The sequence below is a fragment of the Solanum lycopersicum genome, chromosome 12, assembly GCF_036512215.1.
Source record: "Solanum lycopersicum chromosome 12, SLM_r2.1".
Lineage (NCBI taxonomy): Eukaryota > Viridiplantae > Streptophyta > Magnoliopsida > Solanales > Solanaceae > Solanum > Solanum lycopersicum.
In genome coordinates this window covers 57848587-57864548 of record NC_090811.1, presented here as the reverse complement: position 1 = coordinate 57864548, position 15962 = coordinate 57848587, and the positions used below count along the sequence as shown (strand labels likewise).

The following is a 15962-nucleotide window of genomic DNA, read 5'->3' as shown; positions in this document are numbered from 1 at the left end:
TCAGATTTGTAGGACACTCTTAACAACATTCAGACTCATTTGATAATTTGTCAAATAATAAATCATAGCTTCTCTGCTTTGGGCGTGCTTTTTTATCTCATAACTAAAAAAATTATTTTTCACTTTTCTCAATCAGACGCCATTTTTTCCCAACAAATTATTTTTCACTTTTCTCAATCAGACGCCATTTTTTCCCAACTTGTAAGTTTTCATAAATCCTTTTACGTATTTTTTTATATTAACAATTTTCTTGTATTCATGTGTGTCAAGAACACTGGTTGCAATTTTTGATGCATTGTTGTTTATCAAGGTTTTTGAATGAAAAAATAACTTCAAATCATAATTATGAAAACCTTTTTAAAAAAATAATCAAAAGTGATATATTTTGTTGAAATGAAAATTTTATAATATTTTTATTAATATAATGTTTAATTTCACTTCCACATACAGCTATTTGAAAATAAACAATATTAATTATTTAGTATTCAGATTTAGAGACCACATCTTAAATATTCAGATGTGTATTCAGATCAAAACACCTAGATCTTAATAAAAATCTTAATATTCACATGTGTATTCAGATTCAGGCTTATTAATCGTAATGGAAACAAATGAGGTCGTACACATTCAAACATAAGAACCATATGATTTTTTTAAAAAAAAAAGACAAATTTGTGTTAAATTATAAAAATATATATTTTGGATGTTCTTAGGATGAACACAAAATTAAATGTCCCCACCTTTCTAAACATAGAACACTTTGTCAAACCCCAAACTCAAGGGATTATAATAATTAGCAAAGCCATAATACATAAACATGTGTTTTCGTTCTACATGACAATTTACGTGTATCATGTCACGTAGAATACATGTATCTATTTGTTCAAATCTTTATAAAATAAAATTTGAATCAATTCTCAATTTGTGTGTGTCATCCTTGCGCAAGATCCATGCTAATTTCTTTACATCATTTTAATTTAATTGACTATCTCAAAAGGACATTTATGTATGTTTACTCGTACACACCTAAAATTAGATGACATAGATCTCAATTAAAACCAAATTTTATTTATCTATTATAATCATTATACCATGAGCAAACTCCAAACACAATTACACCATTTTAAAGTAAAGAACTATTTTCATTAGTTGTATTACACCATTATTCTTCCACCGTCCACTTTTAATTGTTATGTTGTACATTTCAAAAGGTCAATTTGACTAATTTTAAAGTTAAATTATAATATATTAATTTGATATATGAACAAAATTTAGATATCCAAAAATTATATGAAAAGTATTATAAGTTGCAAACTTTTGCATATTAATATAATAAAAAAATATATCCTAAAATATTAGTCAAAAATTTTTATAGTTTGACGGTATAAAAGAATTGGACAGAGAGACTAATGTTTAAGAGGATAAAAAGAAATAGCAAACAAGTATTTTTTTGGGTTTCGCTTAGGCTGTGGAGCTTCGATTAAATTCAAATCGCGCACTAGCCCATTGAGAGGTGGCGCTATGGTTAAAGTTTTAAGGGAAGTTCTAATACTTTACTACTAAAATAAATAGAAATATAATTTTCCCTCTCTTCCTCTCTCCATCTATTCAATTTTTCCACCCAACCAAAATATCTAAAAGGTAATTATCGTCGTTACATACTCTAAGTAATCTTTTCTATTTGATGTTATTTTTTATTTAGTTTTTCCCCGATTCCTGCCTAATTGTTACTCCTTAACTGCAAAAGATACCCCAAATCATTGTTGTTTTGTCTCTACAACGATGTGCTTACAATTTCGTGCATATAAGTGATGCATTGTTACTTAAGTTGATTAAAAACGACTTCTTGTGGGAAGTGCAATTTAGGCGCTTATATGAGAAAATATAAATTTTGTGTGGGAGGGGTTTTGGTTTAATGGACTAACAATATCAGAATTTTCAGTTCAATTTTGTATACTGAATTATGAACATCCTAGGCGCTAATCGTTAGACAAAGCAGCAGTCTGTCCTTGGAGGTTGTAATGGATTTGGTCACCGAAAATAAAAAAAATAAAATCATTTACGGGCCAAGCGGTGTAGAATAACCCATCATAAGGTGGGAGGTACTTGTGACTCTACCCAAATCATAGAGCCTTCATGAAGTAGAAGAGAAATATTCTTATTTTCTTGATTTACAATATACAAGAAATAACTACTTATATAAGAGGTCTAGATTACCTGCAGTTGTAGGTAATAATTCAATATTAATTGCCTTAGTAACTGATCTTATGTTTAAAAGAGATGCCTTATTAACCATATTTATATGAGATGTTGAATGCAAATTCCTTAAATCTTAACCAAGGTACCTTTATAGTAGAACTAGAAACACAGGATCATCATGGGATGACCATATAGATATTAAAAAGTTGTTAAACAAAAAACGGAAGTTGTTAGTGAGGTAAGCATTGATAAAAATAAAATGTGAGGATGCTATGATATTCCTTTTGTTACGAAGTGATTTTTCATTAAGGAAACCATCAAGAGTATGCAGTAGTTATAGATATGTCGTTGAAGCTTACAAAAAATCTAGCAACTAACAAAAAAAGACTTTGACAAAACTAAAGAGCTAATAAAGTGCAGAAGTTGAACTAAAGTTATTGAACTGCTAGTTGGTTATAAACTACACCAACTAAAAATCTAGAGAAGCCTCCCCTTGTAAACATCTCTTGTTCCTTTATGTCCATATATACCAAAAAATGTAAGCTTGTATCATTGTCTAGATGTTCTTGATGGCCTTATCAACTCTCCATATACACCCGCTCACATAAGCGCTTTGAACTTGTACTCAAGTTTTAAAAAGCTAGGCATATGCTGGTTCAGACACATGTTATCTTAACATTCAACATCTTTGTTCTTAATCTAGCTAAATTGAGGTATCTTTTTGGAAAAATCAGAAACATGTATTCATTGTTGGATGGCCATATTATTTTTGAGAAGGTAACAATGTGGGATGACCATATTGGGAAATGAAAAATTGATAAATATCAAGTGGAAACATGTAAGTTCACCAACAAAATGAAAAGCTTAAGAGAAAGGGAAACACGTTTTTCCAAAACCCTCCATAAACTCCATCTCCCTTATTTTACCAAAGTACCAAACACCCCCATTTTTTCCTAGCATAACTTGTCATATCCTTCTTTCCCCATGCGTGTTCCTTTTTTCCCCTCATATTACGTACATAATAATATCTTAACACATCCCATTGAATCATCTATGAAATTTTCCTTAATTTTTGATGACTTTAGCAATGTTTGGATATGCACATTGTTAATTAACAATCAAGTCACTAAGAAGTTCTCTTTTTTTTTCTTGGTGTGAGAGTCTTTATGATCTTGGTATAATCTCTCAACTAGCTTCTGCCTTCACAGTTTGCCTGCCAATTTTGTCTTCTTTTCTTTTAGTTTTCTGGGGATTGGCATCGTCTTTCTCTATGATAATTGACTTCTTTTTATCTTCGACAATTATTCTAGTCCTGCCCCTCTCTACAGTAGTTGAATCCCTCCTCCATATTCGCCCAACACTCTCCTCAAAACATTGAGTTTCTTGTTTTATTGGTCAATTTTAAGCCACTTTTATGACGTTCTGGAGATTCGCAGCACCAGACTTCTATTTGGTGGCTAATAATAGATTCTTTTTTATATGCATGTGTAAAAATATTATCTTTAGCTGTGCAGTTACCAGCTACTTTCTAGAGGGAAAAGTTGCAATATTGCCTTTTTTTTGTAGTTGTGATTGTGACTATTTTAGTGAGATTTTGGCGGCTGCTTTGTATGTTTCCAAAATAAGATCAAGTTGTTTTCTCACTTCAATTTTGAGGGGCATGTTGGATTTTCAGAGAATATATACAAAGATCTCAAAACAAAGAAAACTAAACTCGAGTAAGGAAAATATTCTATAGGATATGTTGTTAGGTATAAATAATGATTATCTTCCATATTATATATTGTCAAAAGCTCTTATATAATACCATTCTTTTTATAAGAGGGCTATAAACAACGTAGAATATGATTGGGAACCTCGTCCGAAGTATTTTACCATTGAAGTCCTTTATTAAAAAAAGGCCGATCTTACGAGGAGTACTTTGCTAGAAGGAATGAGAGATTGAAGAGGAAAAAGGGCGGGGACATTGGGGATGAGAAAAACTAGTGTATCATGTAAGATTTGGGAGTTAGACTTTAATCTTCTAGGAAAAAGAGAACCTATGAAGTTCCAAAGTGTTAGGAAATTAGTTACTTCTACACCAACTGCAATGAGGAGGGAAACTCCAAGGCACTTCTTGAGAAGCACAACTAGTTGGGAGAACAAAAACCTCATGTGCCTATTAAGATGGACAAATTTGTGGGGTTCTCTGAGTGGAGAGGAGAACTGCAGCTAGAAGAGTTAGGGAACTTTGAATTGGAATGAACTTGTTTACCTCCTCCAGAGAAGAGTAAGTTCATCCTTTTTGATGTCTTACTCTTATGAATAGAGTGTGATCAACATTGCTTTGGATATTGCAGTCTATAAAATCTATCTTTAAGTTGCTGAATGAGAGAATGAAGACAGTGATAGGGAAATCGGTTTATGAACACAAAATGACTTTTCTGACAGGTAGGCAAATAATGGATGCAACATTGTTGACTAATGAATTGGTAGAATCAAGGATAAAGTAGAAGAAACTAGGAATTCTATGTAAGCTAGACATTGAGAAAGTCTATGACCATGTCAGCTGGAATTTCCTCCTAAAAATTCTAAAAGACACGGGATTCAGTAGCAAGTGGATTGGCAGGACCAAATACTACATCTTAAGTGTCAAAACTTTCCTTTTCTCACAAATGAAAATATGGAAGGGTTCTTCCAGTTTGAGAAATATCATAGATAGGGACTTCCTAAGTCCCCTTTACTATATTTAATAGCTAAGGAAGGGTTGAATCATATGTGTAGGAAGGCAAATGATAATGAGTGGGTCAGAGGATTTAGGTGCACTTGCTGAGAGAAGGGAGGAGTTGGAGAACACACACTTATTTTATGCTAATGATGCTCTTATATTTTGCGAGGCAGATAAGGCATAAATTAGACACATAAGGACTATACTCACTATATCTGAGGTCATTTCAGGCCCCCATGTCAACTATTTGAAGATTCATCTCTTCCCTATCAACCAAATTGACAATCTGCAAGACATTAGGTTGCCAAGTAGATACACTACCAACAAAATATCTGAGACTACCTTTGGGTGCTAATACCAAAGAGTTGGAAGTGTACAATGTGGTGTTGCAGAGATGTGAGAAGAAACTAACCAGGTGGAAAAAATATTATTCTCTAGGAGGTGGTAGTGTGACCCTCGTCAAGTCAATACTGGATAGATTGCCTCCTTATGTGATGAGCCTATTTCCAGTCTCCAAGAACATTAGAAGAAAATAAAGAGGTTGAGAATATCTTTTCTTTGGTAAGGCAACAGGGAAAAGATAGCTAAAACTTGGTGAATGGAATATTCTCACACTCAGCAGAAGCAAAAGAGGCTTAGGACTAAAAAACCTAAGTCTCCAGAACAATTGTTTACTCCAATATGGAGATTTTGTACTAAAGATAGAGCCTTATGGAGGAGATTTATAGTAGGAAAGTATGATTTAATTAACCAGTGGACAACTCAAGAGGTTATGGGAAGATTTTGATGTAGTGTTTGGAAGACCATTAGAAGACTATGACCACATTTTAGAAACAACATATGCATTAGTGTTGGGGATGGAATAAAGACAGAGTTCGGGAATGAAATATGGATAGGGGAGAGGACAGTTCGAGAAATTTAATACCTCACCTATATTCATTGAGTCTACAAACCAATAATAATTTGGCACAAGTATGAAATCAATAGGGTGGAATCTACTTCTTAACAGAGCATTCAATGATTGGAAAAGTTAGTTCTTAATAATTTCCCAGAGATCTGGTAAGCCAATATGAAAGATACACAACAAAGAGGTCTATACAGTGAAATCATGCAATTGGAAAGTGCACTATAACATCTCACTGATTGATAGATTTCTATGGAACATGCTTTGAAAGGTTAAATATCCATTGGAAGTCTCATGTTTTTCTGGCTACTAATCTAGAAAACATGTCTCACTCATGATGCCCTATAGAAAAGAGGCATGCAAATTTGTTCAAGGTGCTTTATGTGTGAAAAAAAAAGCTTAAGTGAACAACTATCTATTCATACACCAACAAATAGTTTCCAGTATGTGGAATATGTTTTTATGCATTAAGGGGGTTAGTTAGGTGATGCCACAGACTGTTGTGGAGCTTCTGAACAATTGGCCAAGAGTCGGAATGAGAGGTAAAAAGGAAGAAGGGTGGAAGCTCATTAATTCATCATGTATCTGGTGGTCCTTATGGGAGGAAGGAAACATAGGTTCTTTGAAGGGCAAAAAAAATACTTTTTAGAGGATTAAACAAACTATATTAGTCTTCTATTCTTTTGGTGTAAACAAGATTTGGTGGTGGTGGGGGGGGGGGGGGTAGAAGTAGTTGAGTTTTTTTACGGAACTTGTAATCTGATTAACCTTATGGGGTGTAACCATCAGGCCATCACACATGGGATGTAAGTTTCTAATTCATCATTTCATGGATGACGCATTTCGTTTTTGAATACAAATTTACGCTTATCTAAAAAAACATTGCTTTGTTTGTAACCAAAGGAGATAATTGCTTTACGAAATCTACTAGGTTTTTTTCAGTCTGCATACCTTGAATTTGTTCAATATCAAATCCAAGATGGATCTCCTTACACACCTCTTCTTTTAAGTTCTCTTGAAGAAACGCATTCTTGACATCAAATTGTTGCAACTCTCAATCAAGATTAGCTACACAAGATGAAGGAATTCTAATAATATTCATTGAAGCTACAAAAATAAATGTATCTTCATGAGTGAATCACCAACACACTATTTTTTATTTGAATATTTCATTGAAACATCAACTTTATGTTTCATAGTGAAGCCCCATTTGTAGCAAACCAACTTCTTGTCTGGTGGTGACCTGACAAGTTCCCATGTCTTATTTTTGACAAGGCCTTAGGCTTTCCAATCATAGATTGATTTCATAGAGGATTTACAAAAGCTTCCCTCCAATTCTACTAAAACAATAGACAACACAAAGGTTGTAGGGAGACAAGTAAAAAATCGTAGGAAACAGGCAAAGCAAAGGCTTCATCTATGGAGACGGGAAATTATAAAAGACAAAATTAGATAAATGATGTTTGATATAAGTTTACTCCTTTGTATGCAATAGGCAATTCTAACTTATTAGAAAATGTAGATAACTCTTTGCTAGAAGAGAATTCAGCTTCGAGATATTGCATAATGACTTCTTTTGCTCTATTATTTCTCCTTGAGTAAGTTGTTAAATCAAGTCTAATCAAGTGCCCAATAGTATTCATATGAATATTTTCTCCAATTTCACTTACCCTTGTATTAGATATTTCAATCGTGGAACTAGGGAGAACCATCTCTACTTTCTTAATGCTCGCCATTTGAATAGGTGATGCTGTAATGGTGAATTAAGGCTCAACCTGTCTTAAGTTAACATCCATGTTGGCAAAGGATCTCCTGGAGGGGGAATGATAACATTTGTACTTTTAATTTATAGGAGTTTATAAAGACACACTTAAAGGCTCTAGGATCAATTTTCCCAGAATTTCTAGTGTGATCAAAGCAAGAAGACCCAAACTTCTTTGGAGGAACAATATATTTATTATTAGGGGTGATAAATGGTTGGATTAGATCGCTTTGAATGAGTTCAATACAGTTTGAAAAAAATATGGTTTGAATTACAATCCATTCAACTACAATATGAGCAAATACAGATTTGGTTAAATATGGTTTGGGTAAATTGGTTTTAATCCATTTAAATAATTTCTTTTTAAAAAAAAATTATATCCCTCCGCGCACTCCCCATCTCGGGGTGCCCCGACACCTATCACCAACCTACCTAATTTTTTATTTATTTTCCAAAAACAAAAAAAAATCTTGTTTTTCAAAAAGAAAAATCTTGCCCCTCCCACTGGCACCCCTTATGCGCCGACACCCCTTACCCCCTCCCCTACCAACCTGTCCTAAAAAAATTTTGTTTTCCAAAAACAAAAAAAATTGTTTTTCCAAAAGAAAATTTACCTCTCCCCCAGCACCCAGCTTCCACCAACCTACCCTTAATTTTTTTTTGTTTTCCAAAAACAAAATGAATAATTTTTCTTAAAAAAATGCACCCACCCCCACCCACCTTCCACCAACAGATTCCTATTTTTTTTATTTTCCAAAAACAAAAAAAATATATGTTTCATTTCACTTATATGGGATGAATTGTTAACTATTTTGTCCATATTTATATGAGCTTAATTAGGTTGAAGAATATATTAACTGATTTAGAAATATGAAAGGAAATATTTAATTTAATATGAACAAAATGATTTAATTTGAGGCTGAAATTGTCACCCTATTTATTATCACCTTTAAAATCCTATAGGGTACCTTGAAAATTGAGGGTTTTAATGACATTTTATTTTGATAAGATAGGAAACAACTAGAGTGGCATCTCTGCTAGGTTTTGGGTAGTAAACATATGAGAACTTGCCACTTCTAACAAACTAGGTGTTCATTGCCCGTGCGCACAAGCCCAATATTATTATGGGCACAAATGCACAATATTTTCATGCCACTTCAGAATTTTTTTTGATAGGTAGGATAGTACAGCATTGAGTGATTTACAGACATTATTTATAAAAAAAAAAAAACTATCTAGGTAAGCAGATTTTTGAATTGTTGGCATGTACATATACATTTACAATGCAGTAGTATAAAAAATGAGAGAGTTCAAAAAGTTACGCATCAAGCTGCAAAGCCGATGACAGTCGACTTCATGTTATCATTGTAGTTGTGTGAGTTCTGATTGAAAAAACACATGGGGAGGTTATAAATAAGGGGCTCACTTATATCTTTAGAAACTTTCTTCAAACAAACAAATGAGAGGGTAAGATTATATAAGATGGATAAAAGGTATATCAATAATTCTTTATTTACATTACAACTTCAAACATTCTGAATAATTTGAAAAGTAATTCAACAGTGTAATATATTTATACATAAATAAGTCAGATAGATTGAACAAATTTTATTCCAATTCTGTTATCATGCTGAAATGTGCGTCTAACTCATGTAAAACTTAAAAGGTTAGACATAGTACATGTATTTAGTAGAAATCATATAATAAGAGAAGTAAGTTGTTTGGTGTTTAATAGTTTCCTAAAATAATTGAGGATGCAAGTAATTAATATCAAGATGCAAAGGTCGATAGATGAAGAGTTAATAACTTAATTTGCGACTATATATATACCATAAGTAATAATATCAAGTAAGCTTGTTATGCGGAATTCGAGATAATACGAGAAAATATAAACGCGAAAAATAAGACAACAGATTTACGTGGTTCACCAATAATTTGGCTACGTCCACGGGAAGAGGGGGAGCAGTTTTATTATGGAGAGGCAAGAACAGAATACGGAATAGGGTTTGCCATAGCGTCTATATATAGTGCTAAGCTACGCCCTAACTGGCTTGGGCCCAAAATACAGAATTGACAGATAACTAAGGGCCCAATACAACAACATTGTATACCGTCGGGCCGGGGGCGACTCCGCCCCCCTTCCCCCGGACCCCCAGGCCAGGGGGCGCGTCGCCCCCCTGGACCCCCCGACTCGCTGACCGGGCAGCGAGACCCCCGTTTTTATGCTGTAACGGGTCCGATTCAACGCATTCAACAAATCTCCACCTTGACTTGAATTCTCCAAACAGATTCTTCAGACGCACTATGATAGTGTCAGGCCTCCCCCTCTTCCTCAGAATTGCCCCACAGGGCAATTAACAGCTTCTGATGTTGAGAAAGTCCAAACAGTGTTGAAACTTGCTCTGTGGAACCGGCTTTGTGAACATATCAGCAGGATTATCAGCAGTTCCTACTTTCTTCACTTTGATTCTCTTCTCACTTCTCAGAAAATGATACCTCACGTCAATATGCTTAGTTCTCTCATGATGGACATGATCCTTGGCTAGACAAATTGCACTCAAACTGTCACAATACACCGTAGCCTGATCATGATGCAGACCAAGATCACTAACCAGCCCTTTCAGCCAAATCCCTTCTTTTTCAGCCTCTTGACATGTACTCTGCCTCCGTAGTAGACAAAGTCTTTGTAGGTTGCAAGTTGCCTTCCAACTGACGACAGATCCTCCAAGGGTAAACACATAGCCAGTCATCGAGCTTCTTGTGTCAACATCTCCAGCATAGTCAGAATCAGAATAGCCAGTAACCAAGCACTGAGTATCACCTCCATAAATGAGACCAACGTCAAATGTACCTCTAAGGTACCAGAAAATTCTCTTCACAGCCTGCCAATGTTCTCTCCCTGGTTGTCCCATGAATCTGGTCACTACACTGACTGCATGTGCTAAATCTGGCCTTGTACAGACCATAACATACATCAAACTTCCTACGGCACTGGCATAAGGGACTCGTGACATATACTCCTTCTCTTCTTCTGAATGTGGAGCGAACATGACAGTGAGATGGATATTGGCAGCACTGGGGGTATCAATAGGCTTAGATGAAGACATGCAAAACCTCGCCAAGACCTTCTGAATGTAGCTTCTCTGTGACAAGAAAAATTTCCTTCTCTCTCTGTCTCTAATGATCTCCATCCCTAGAATTTTTCGAGCGGCTCCTAGATCCTTCATCTCAAACTCAGCACTAAGTAAACCCTTCAGCTTCTGAATGTCATACTTCTTCTTTGCAACTATCAGCATATCATCTACATAAAGCACCAGATTGATGAATGAATCATCCTTGAGCCTATTGTAGTAGACACAACAATCATATGAGCTACGAGTATAGCCCAACTTCACCATATAGTTGTCAAACCTTTTGTACCACTGCCTTGGAGACTGCTTTAGTCCATATAAGGACTTCTTCAACTTGCAGACGTGATATTCCTTCCCTGGAACTTGGAAACCATCCGGCTGAGTCATGTATATCTCTTCCTCCAACTCTCCATGTAGAAACGCTGTCTTTACATCAAGTTGTTCAAGCTCCAGATTCTGATGTGTAACTATCGTTAGTAACACTCGGATGGAAGTATGTCTGACCACTGGTGAGAAGATCTCATTGTAGTCCACTCCCTCTCTTTGGTTGAAACCTCTGGCAACACAACCCTGGCTTTATACTTGACTCCTTCTGCTGGTGATATCCCTTCTTTCTTCTTGAAAACCTATTTGCAAGTAATAATCTTTCTCCCCGAAGGCTTTATGACCAGATCCCATGTCTGATTCTTGTGTAGGGACTCCATCTCATCTCCCATAGAAGCAAACCATTTTCCAGAATCAGGACTTAAAATAGCTTCTTTGTAAGTAGACGGCTCAGATGTATCTACCTCTTCAACAACCTGCAGTGCAAACCCACCATGTCCTCAAAACCATACCTCGTAGGTGGCCGAACTCCAACCCTCCTTGGCCGATCTTGAGTTATACTCCGATGTATATCTGATGGCATAGATTCTGGAATATCAGTTTCTGTCTATGGCTCTTGATCCTCCTTTTCAGGTTCTTTCAAATCGCTCTCGTTTTGAATGACTTGAAACTCCACCTGTTTATCAAGACTCCCAGTTTCTGACGTAGTTGTAGGCTTCACAATGGTTCTAAGCAGAGAACTTTCCTCAAAGACAACGTTCCTGCTCATAATAACCCTCTTTTCTGCTGGAGACCAGATTCTGAAACCTTTCACTCTATCTCCGTAGCCCACAAATACTCCCATTTTAGCTCTTAGTTCTAACTTACCTTCACTGACGTAATTGTAAGCCGTACAACCAAAAGCTTTCAGATTTGAATAATCAGCAGCTCTTCCTGACCACATCTCCATAGGTGTCTTGCCCTATATGCTTGTGTGTGGTCCGCGGTCAATCAAGTAGCAAGCTGTACTAACCGCTTATGCCCAGAATCTTCTATCTAGCCCAGCATTAGAGAGCATGCACCTTGCTCTCTCCAGAAGTGTTTGATTCATCCGCTCAGCTACACCGTTCTGCTGTGGTGTATTTCTGACTGTACGATGTCGAGCAATCCCTTCATCCTTACAGAATTGATCAAATTCAGACCAGCAGAATTCCAGCCCATTATCAGTTCGCAACCTCTTGATCTTCTTCCCTGTTTGATTTTCCATCAAAAATTTTCACTCCTTGAACTTCTGGAAAGCTTCACTTTTATGCTTCATCATGTACACCCAAGTCATCCTTGAGTAGTCATCAATAATGGACACAAAGAATCTGCAGCCTCCCAAAGACTCAACACGGCATGGACCCCAGCAATCCGAATGGATATAATGAAGTATGCCTTTTGTTCTGTGAATGGACTTTGGAAACTTGTTGCGATGTAGTTTTCCAAAGACACAATGTTCACAAAACTCTAGGCTCTTAACCTTATGACCAGCAAGAAGATCCTCCTTTGACAGAATTTGCATCCCTCTTTCACCCATATGACCAAGTCTCATGTGCCATAACTTAGTCATATCCTTCTGGTGAACTTCTGACGATGCAACATGGGCTGAACCTATAACCGTGGAACCTTATAGAAAATACAAAGTACCATGCATGACACCTTTCAGAATCAGATTTGAACCCTTCCAGACCCGCAAGACTCCATATTTTCCCGACCATCTGAATCCCTTGTTGTCCAAAAGACTGAGAGATATCAGATTTTTCGTCATCAATGGAACGTGCCTGACCTCGTTCAATGTGCAGAAGCTACCGTCATGTGTCCTTATCTTGATTGAGCCTGTCCCAACCACCTTGCAGACAGAACTGTTGGCCATCGAGATGCTGCCTCCGTCTACCTGCTCATAAGTCGTGAACCACTCTCTCCTAGGACAGATGTGATAGGATGGCCCAGAAGGCTGCTGGTGAATAGACCGGAAGGCTGTATGTCTGTACTTGTGCCGTTAGCCTTATGCCTTAATTACCTGCTATGAAGGGCCGATCTGACTTCTTCCAGCGACACAGTATCTTTCCCAACAATGAACGATTGAACAAAATTCTCAAACGACATTGGGAGAGATACTAACAGAATCAGGGCAGCATCTTCATCCTCGATCTTCACATCGATATTACGCAATTCTAGTAACAAAGTATTCAATTGCTCTAAATGTTCCCTGAGTTGTGTACCTTCAGCCATTCGTAAACCGAATAGACGTTATTTCAGAAGCAGCTTGTTGGTTAGAGATTTTGTCATTTACAAACTCTCCATCTTCAACCACAGACCAGCAGCAGTCTCTTCATTTGAGACCTCCATGATGACGTCATCCGCGAGACACGGCATGATCGTCGAGTGCGCTTTTTCCTCCAGAATCGCCATTTCAGGAGTAACGACGACGTTCTTGTCTTCGACAACGGCGCCCAGAAGCCTTGTTGTTTCAACAAAGCCCGCATCTTGATCTGCCATAAACTGAAATTGTTCCTCCCTGTGAATTTGTCGATTTTCACTTTCAAAGCAGACATCTCGAATTATCCAAAAACACCGATTAACCGAGAGGCTCTGATACCAATTTGTTATGCGGAATTCGAGATAATACGAGAAAATATAAACGCGAAAAATAAGACAACAGATTTACATGGTTCACCAATAAATTGGCTACGTCCACGGGAAGAGGGGGAGCAGTTTTATTATGGAGAGGCAAGAACAGAATACAGAATAGGGTTTGCCGTAACGGGTCCGATTCAAGGCATTCAACAAAGCTCATTTTCACCTACTACAATTATGCTATTTCAATCGAAATAGAGACATGTTAAGTTTGAAGAAAAAATACTATATGTCCTGATATGCTAATAAGACAACAGATCACCAAAAATGCCTCCAATTTTATAAATTAATGAAGAAGCTAAGCATTGATCAAACTCTACTTTGATGTCAAAGTAATATATAGCTACAAATAGTCACCGACTTTACACAATAATTAAAGTAAGTGGAAGAGCGTCACATACAAAAGTGAAGAAAGTTAAACACACTCGAGAACAATAATCACATACAAGTAATAAGCAAAGGCACATTGGAAGAAGAAAAGTTATATTCTAATTAAGAGTTGAGATCAGAGATAAAAAAAGCCAAATTTAATTTGCACTCATCCACACCAAAAATCATTGAGAAGCCATAAATCATTACAAATTTTTGAAGAAATTTAAAATAGGCACTTTAATTTTATGAAGTCACGGCTAGAATTTGAAGGCCACAAAAATAAGTACATAAAATTCCCAAATGATGAAGCGGATAAAATTAAAAATTGAACTTACTAGAAGATGAATCCAAAAATTTGAAATCTGCATGCAATTGCACTATAACCTGTTTATATATAAAAAAAATATGAATCTGATAAGAATCAAAAATCCTACATCAAAGGGGAAATGAGTAGTATTTAGGAGAAAAAATTGTTCATCAAACCCATGTCAAAATATTGCCATCATTTATCATAATGAAAATATAAAAGAACAAAATAAAAAGATTTGCCTAAAAAAGTAGCTAACCTCAAATTTGACGAAATCCAAATAGGAAAGAATATGTATAATTAAACAAAGACAAAAAAGAAGATGAAGAAGCTTATGCAATTATTTATGAAATGGCAGAAATAATGCCATGTAACTGATAAATTGTGTTGGCAACAAAAGCAAAAGACACGTCCTTAAATGGTAGGACAAAGTTAAGAAATAAATGACAAACATATCCTTATTTTGAGATATAATACCAAAAAATGAGAACAAGTTGATACCACATTGGAACTCATGCTTCTAATATGGTATAAGGAAATGGATTATAATTTAGGAGCAAAATTTATTCATCAAACCCATGTCAAAAATTGGCATCATTTATCATAATAAAAATATAAAAGAACAATATAAAAAGATTTGCCTAAAATTGAAAGAGTAGCTAACCTCAAATTTGATGAAATCCAAATGGGAAAGAGCATGTATAATTGAACAAAGACAGAAAAGAAGATGAAGAAGCTTATACATTTATTTATGAAATGACAGAAATCATGTCACGTACCTGATAAATTGTGTTGGCAACAAAAGCAAAAGACACGTCCTTAAATGGTAGTATAAAGTTAAGAAATAAAATGACAAACATATCTTTATCTTGAGATATAATATCCAAAAATAAACAGGTTTATACCACATTGGAACTCATGCTTCTAATATGGTATAAGGAAATGACTAATATTTAGGAGAAAATTTGTTCATCAAACACATGTAAAAAAATTGCCATCATTTATCATAATGAAAATATAAAATAAATGTTATAAATCCATTGAATAGTGGATTGTCCATTTGCTTTTTTCATGAACTTATCCTATCATGTTTCTACATTTTCAAGGTGACATGAATCTTTGTAGATAACTATGTACCTATTAATTGGACATTAACATGGTTACCTTTTGGTTGATTTCTCTACCTATAAATAGAGATATCATTCATCATTGTAACATATGCTTGAATAAGAAGAAAAGTTCTCTTCTTCATCTCTATATCTTGTCTTCTTCTCTTTGTACTTATATTGCTATGAGCTTGATTTTATAACAAAAACAAAATAAAAAGATTTGCCTAAAATTGAAAGAGTAGCTAACCTCAAATTTGATGAAATCAAAATGGGAAAGAACATGTATAATTGTACAAAGATAGAAAAGAAGATGAAGAAACTTATACATTTATTTATGAAATGAAAGAAATAATGCCAATAACAGATAAATTGTGTTGGCAACAAAAGCAAAAGACACGTCCTTAAATGATAATACAAAGTTAAGAAACAAAATGACAAACATATCCTTATCTTGAGATATAATACCTAAAAATAATCACGTTGATATCA

General features: G+C 35.4%; 1 long non-coding RNA gene and 1 other non-coding gene across 2 annotated transcripts; both read right to left on the bottom strand.

The window, feature by feature from the left end:
- Window positions 1–899: 899 nt before the first annotated feature.
- Window positions 900–1002, bottom strand: LOC112939956 (U6 spliceosomal RNA). The gene has a single exon (XR_003244886.1). It is a non-coding gene; the product is annotated as a U6 spliceosomal RNA (small nuclear RNA).
- Window positions 1003–8808: 7806 nt separating this feature from the next.
- LOC109119121 (uncharacterized) lies at window positions 8809–15774 on the bottom strand. Its single transcript, XR_011213117.1, has 2 exons — window positions 14393–15774; window positions 8809–8954 (listed from the first exon to the last, which is right to left on the bottom strand). It is a non-coding gene; the product is annotated as an uncharacterized lncRNA (long non-coding RNA).
- Between the last annotated feature and the right edge of the window lie 188 nt (window positions 15775–15962).